The 6,000-nt window shown below is 52.7% G+C and overlaps 1 protein-coding gene across 3 annotated transcripts in view; it reads right to left on the reverse strand.

The window, feature by feature from the left end:
- Positions 1-3,738, reverse strand: part of EXTL3 (exostosin like glycosyltransferase 3) — a 226,817-nt gene extending 223,079 nt beyond the window's left edge. For all 3 annotated transcript variants that reach the window (XM_034766745.1, XM_034766740.1, XM_034766741.1), the window contains exon 1: positions 3,567-3,738. The gene's annotated coding sequence lies outside the window, so the exon portion shown is untranslated. The remainder of the gene's footprint in view (positions 1-3,566) is intronic.
- Between the last annotated feature and the right edge of the window lie 2,262 nt (positions 3,739-6,000).

Consider the following 6,000-nt stretch of genomic DNA (forward strand, 5'->3'; position numbering starts at 1 on the left):
CAGGCCAGGACTCTATGCTTCATGCACAGGTCACTTGCCTGCTCCACTGTGCTGAGTGACCTCCCCCAGGCCAATTCATCACCCACCTTTGGAAGGAGATTTGAGCTGCACCTAGAAGAGTCTCCCCCCTTAGCCCAGTACCCACGCCAGCCTTCAAATCCCCACTTAAAATGCACTTTTCCAGGAGCCATTCCTTCCTTATTCTCCTCTCTGATGCACTCGCCATACCCTCTTCACCCACTTCACTCCAGCCAGGCCATCGGACGCAGCACCCCAGTCATAGGAGCAGAGGAAATGCCCTGTAGATAGCCCTCTGCTCTGATCTACGTCAACAGCCTGTTCTAACAGTGGCCAGAACCAGTTGCTTCCAAGGACAGTGCAAGAAATCCTGAAGCAGCCAGCTAGGGAATAACCGGCCTACAGGGAAAGCTCCTTCCTGACCTTCACAGTTAGAGTTGGGCTTCTGCCCTGAAGCATAAGAGCTCGATGTCCTTTTTCCACTCCTGCCTCTATGCCTTCTTCTATGCAACATCCTTTGCACGAGCAACCTTCCTGTCCTGCCCCGCCTTCGCCTGGGCCCTTTCCTCCTCCGAGTCTCTATTTCAAACATACTTCTTCCAGCAAGCTGGCCCACCCCAACCCTCCCCTCAGCAGGTGGCTGACATCCCCTGGCTTGAAACAAAACTGTTGCTTTTCGCTGCCTCCTTCGTATCATCTACCTGGACTGGAAGGGACCATGCCTTTTTCTGTGTCTGAGCATCAACAGTGCCATACAAATAGATAACCTGCGTCTCCTACATTGCGCAGACTCTTGTGGATAGGAAATGTCTCGGACTCCGTCTTGTGTACGAGCGCCGTGCACGCGGAGGGTGCCATGTAAATGATTTCTAGAAAGGTTTTCAGCAGAGCGTCCTCACTCTGGCTTCCCCTGCTCTGGCAGCCCTGCTCGAGTGGGGGAGGCACATTCCAGTGCTCTGCGGGAGTTCAAAGCTTGTGCAAACTCCAGCTTCCGGACCTGGCCAGGTCCCGCAGCGGTGGGCATGGCACAGGAACTTCTTTAAATCTTGCCAGAGAAAGGTGCCAGCTTCTTTGCTTTATAACATCCACTGCCCCAAACCCTCGCCAGCACACCCAGCCCTGAATGGAATATAACAGCTACCACCACCACCACCAGTAATCACACTTGGCGCTTACATGGCCCCTTTCAGCTCAGGATCTAACTGCTTTACGGACACCCCTGTAGGGGCTGTGTTGTATCAGGACCCTGCAGCCAGCAGGAGGTCAGCAAGTCGGTTTTAAAAAGTGAGGCGGGGGGAGGAGGAGTGAAGGAAGCGCCTCTGTTAGAGGGAATGCAGCTTCCTCAGGGGACAGGGAAGAAGCTTGTTCAGCTGATTTTGTTTAAGACAATAAGAGACTGGAAACAAGTTTTAAAGGACGATACTAGGCTGGAGCATTTGCCCTTGTAGTGAGCCCCCGCTGCTTGATGTGGTGGGAAAGATAAACAAATAAACCATGTGTTTCATGATGTAAGCTTCTGTCCTATTTCTGTTCCTGACAAAGTCCCCTTTTTTCTTTTAAATGCTGCTCTCTCTCGGTGCTTCCTCAGAGCTCTACAATTAAAAAACAAACCCTTAGGTAGTGTCTTGTTAATAAGGCATTCAGCGTCTTCCAAATCTATCACCTCCAGACCCGGAGTTACAGGCCTACGCTGGAAGCAAAATGTGCAGAGAGTACTGCGTCAGCATGGGGGATCAGGGGAAAAAGACAGAAGACTGTGCACTGACAGTGGGAGAGTTGGAGTTATGATTTTAGAAGCAGTATTATCTTCATTGAAAATAAATCAGAAGTGTCCTAATAATCCACGTCCCAGCATGAGGAGTTAACATGAAAAGGAGATATCGATACCAATAAGAAGTGACGTGCAAGAGGAGGGAGATCATGAAACACCCGGATTCAAGCTAAAGGGAATTTGGGATAATTTCTCCATCCCCTCCTCTCTGGACATTGCAAAACCATCCCTGCCAGGAAGGGCTTCTCTGCACCTCAAAAACAACTGCAAAGATCAAATTTTCCTTGCCTGCCAAACGGCCCACATTGCACCAAATGGCAAGGTTCTTTTAAAAGTAAGATTTACCCAGGGAAGGGTTCACTTGGGTTTGACCGCAACGTGACTGACTGCCATTCCCTTGCATTGAAGTGCTGTGCGATACCATCAATATACTCACTCGACAAAAACCAGGGCTTGGCGAAGGGGTTGCAATTCTGAAGTTCCCCAAACTCCACGTATTATTCACTTTGACCCCAGCTTAATTTGACCCAGCATTTGGTGATGGGTGGCGGTTATTTTTTTTTTTTAAACCAGAAACAAATTCCAAAACTGCTCCAGGATTCACAATTGCGGGGAGGGGGCAGACAAGAGCCTTACACGGCCATGTAAGAAAATATCAGAGATCCCCGATCTGAAAAGTATGTTTGTTGCTTGATCTTTCTATAAAATATATAATGACATGAGAGTAGGGCAGCAAAGTCTGTGGGCTTTCCCTCACCGCTATGGGGGTACCATACTCACTCCCAGAGCCCCATGCGCTGTTGATATATTTTATATATTGGGAACTAGCTCTTATCAGTGTCTGGCTTTTACCCTTACTTCTAAACACACACACACACACACACACACACAGCAAGAAAGTTCTCTATAGGCCCCTGTGATAGCTACACAAACATAAAAGGGAGCGTGGGGAAGGGAATAAGGAGGCTGCCCTGCGGGTCTGTTCAGAGCAGCCGGCTGGGGCCGGGCAGACATAAGGAAGCAGGTTTGCAGCGAGGTGGGTTTCACGCGGTGTAGCCGTGGGTGGCGCAGCCCCGGAGTGAGATTTCAGGCCCGTGGTGGCGGTGGCGGTGTCTCCGCGTGCTCCGCTCTCCCAGGCTGGCTGACAGCCGCCAGCACAAAGAAACACGCGAGCTCACAACGCGGATCGGGGGGCAGGGGAGACCGGAGAAGAGCGGGTTTCGCGTGGGACGTTTCCCTGCCTGTGGGGCTCGTGCGTGGCTTTTCGGAGGGCTGGGACTTACAAGACCAAACACGACTCCCCCTTCCTCGGGAAGATTGGCAGCTGCCGCCCGAAAGCCCGCACACGCCCGGGGCTCGCTTCCCAGCCAGCCTGTGTCCAGCGCGCACGCTCCCGCAGGGGACTGGGACACACGCCTGGGGCGTGCGCCCTGACACGGCCACACACGCGCGTGCCACCAGCCCGAGTGCTTGACATCCCCGCAGACGCACCCGAGCCAGCCTCCCGCGTCTGCCCTGTTCCCGCGGGGGGGGGGGTGTTTTGCAAGCGAGCCCTATGCCCAGCTCCTGCCCCGCGCAAAGCACCCAGGGGTCCCCCCCTTGCAACCCTCCGACGGGAGGATAACCCCAATCGCAGCTCAGCCGGCCCAACAACCCAACACGAGCCCAACTCCTCCTCTCCCACCCTCCGGGAGCTGCTGGGAGCGAGGAGAAGGAGCCATGTCTGGACGATCCCAGCCTCACAACTACTACCGACTAGCCCGCGCCCAGCCCTTACCTGCCGGCCGCGGGGACCAGGGGCCCGGCTGGGAAAGTTTGCCGGGAGTTGCCCGCGCAGGGGAGGCTGGTTCGCAGGCAGAAGAGGCTGGCGCCGCTGCCCCCCGCCCCGGCGCTCAGCTCCCGGGCAGCGGCAGCAGCATTGTGAAATAATCCCCGGGTGCAGAGCCTGAGCGAGCAGCGGCCACCGGGGCCAGGGTGCATTGTGGGAAGCAGCGCTAAAAAGTGAGGGGAACGCGACTCCTGGTGGAGATGCGGGGTGGGTGGGTGGGTGGGGAGAGGACAAGTTGCACAGAAGAGGGTTGATGGCTGGGGAGGGGCAATCGCATGGGCCCTTAGCCTGAGAGGGGACCCCCCCCCCAGCTTCCCCCCGGCCTCTGTGTGATCTATGCAGGACAGCTTCCATGTTCAGAACCACCTGGTGAATGCATCGGGAGGGCAGCACCTGGCAAATGCCCCCCCTTGCCAGCCTGCTGGGGGCTTTAGCATTAGCGGCTGTTTCCAGGCCTGGCTAGGGTGACCAAACAGCAAGTGTGAAAAATCAGCTCGGGGGTGGGGGGTAATAGGAGCCTATATATGAAAAAGACCCCCAAATCAGGACTGTCCCTATAAAATCAGGACATTTGGTCTCCCTAGGCCTGGCTGTGTTATCCCATTGCAGCTGCTGGGGGTTCGGGTTAGAGGCTTTGGAGGTACCACATTCAGGGCGAAGGAGGCATCAGCCCGACCGAGGAAAGATGGACCCCCCCATAGGGTGACCGTATTTCCTTAAAGTGAAAATGGGACAGTGGGTAATGGCAATGCCAGGTGTCTCAGGTCAGCCCGGTGCCCTCTGGTGTCACCGCTTGCCTGAGCCCCACTGCTCAGAGCTGGCCCAGGGCTGTCAGCCTGAATCGACGTCACAGATGTCATGACTTTTTTGGCAAAACTGGGCATTTGTCCTATTGGCTTTTGTCCAAATGTTTCTACACCCCCCTGCCCCCCCCCCCCCCGGCCCCCATGGGACAAATACCCAGTTTTGCGCACACACACACACACACAAGTCATGATGTCCAGGAGAAAGCTTAAAAAGGGGACTGTCCCAGCCAAAATGGGACATATTGTCACCCTAGCCACCCCAGGTCAAACTGGGGAAAGGCATAGTCTGGACTAACTATCATTCTTTATATTCCAGTAGCACTTAAAAGCCCCAATCAAGACTGGCACGCCATTGTTGCAGACTCCATATGTACACACAGTAAGAGACACTTCGTGCCCTGAAGAGTTTATACGTCTAAATGGACTAGACAGACAAAGAAGTAAGTGTTGGTATTAGAACTGGTTGGGGATTTTATGTTGGAATTGTTTTCCGGTGGAAAATGGACTTTTTGCAACAATGCGATTTTCTGCAGGAAAATTTAGATTTTCTGTCAGGAAGCACAAACCCTCCCCAGCTGCCCACCTGGAAAGCTCTTGTTAATTTCATCTTCTGGCTTCAGGGATAAAATGAAAGTGACAAGAGCCTTCCAGGCAGGCAGGAAGCTGAAAAATTCTGTTTCCTGTCTCCTGCAACTGATTTTTTCTGAAAACCCCTTCCTGCAAAAAAATTTCTGATTTTTGACTTTTCTCCCCAATTCAAGATGAAAAAATATGGCAAACGTGCCAGATTCTTCACACAACGAGATTTCTATTTCCCAGACAACTATGATCATCATCCCCATTTCACAGGTGAGGAACTGAGGCCCAGAGACATTAAGTGATTTGCCTAAGATCACCTGTAGAAGAGCTAGAAATTGAATTCCTCCCCCCCCCCCCCATATCTCAGATCAGTCCCTTCACCCCAAGGCCATCCTTCCTCTTGCACGTTCATTCTGCTTGACAGGCTTTTGTTTTTAAATCTCCAGCACCATCAAAGACTCTCAAAGAAACCAGGATGAAAAAGAGATGCAAACTTTCAGGCTTCTGCAACTAAAGCTAGGTACTCTCCTTCACAGACAGCCAAACTCTGCTGAGGTCCTAGCTAGAGAAAGTCAGTTGCAAGGTCTCCGTTTGTCTCCCAGTTGGTGCTGCTAAGTCAATAGCATCTTGGATGAAAAGCTTGGTGATCCACTTCTTTCCCTTCTGCGGGTCATCAGGAGAATAACCCCACAGCTGGGCCGGAAATTCCCTCAGATATTGACTTGTGAGCTCCCACTTGTTTCTGGCCAGCTCTCAGACTCTCCACTGAAATCTGATACAAGAGGAAAATACTCCCGGTTTTCTCTTTGCACTCAGATGGCGTTTTCTGAATAACTCTTCTGCCCTGATGTGCATGGGCAGAACACAGTTATTCCGCCCCTGCAGAAAAGAGTCCAGCTATTATAGATGTCAGCAAGGTCCTCTGAGCTTGCCATCCAGCAGTGAATGGCTGAGGACTCAGGAAAACTTGCTCTTCTGCTCTCCATTTGGAGCGTTGC

Source organism: Trachemys scripta, chromosome 3, assembly GCF_013100865.1.
Source record: "Trachemys scripta elegans isolate TJP31775 chromosome 3, CAS_Tse_1.0, whole genome shotgun sequence".
Lineage (NCBI taxonomy): Eukaryota > Metazoa > Chordata > Testudines > Emydidae > Trachemys > Trachemys scripta.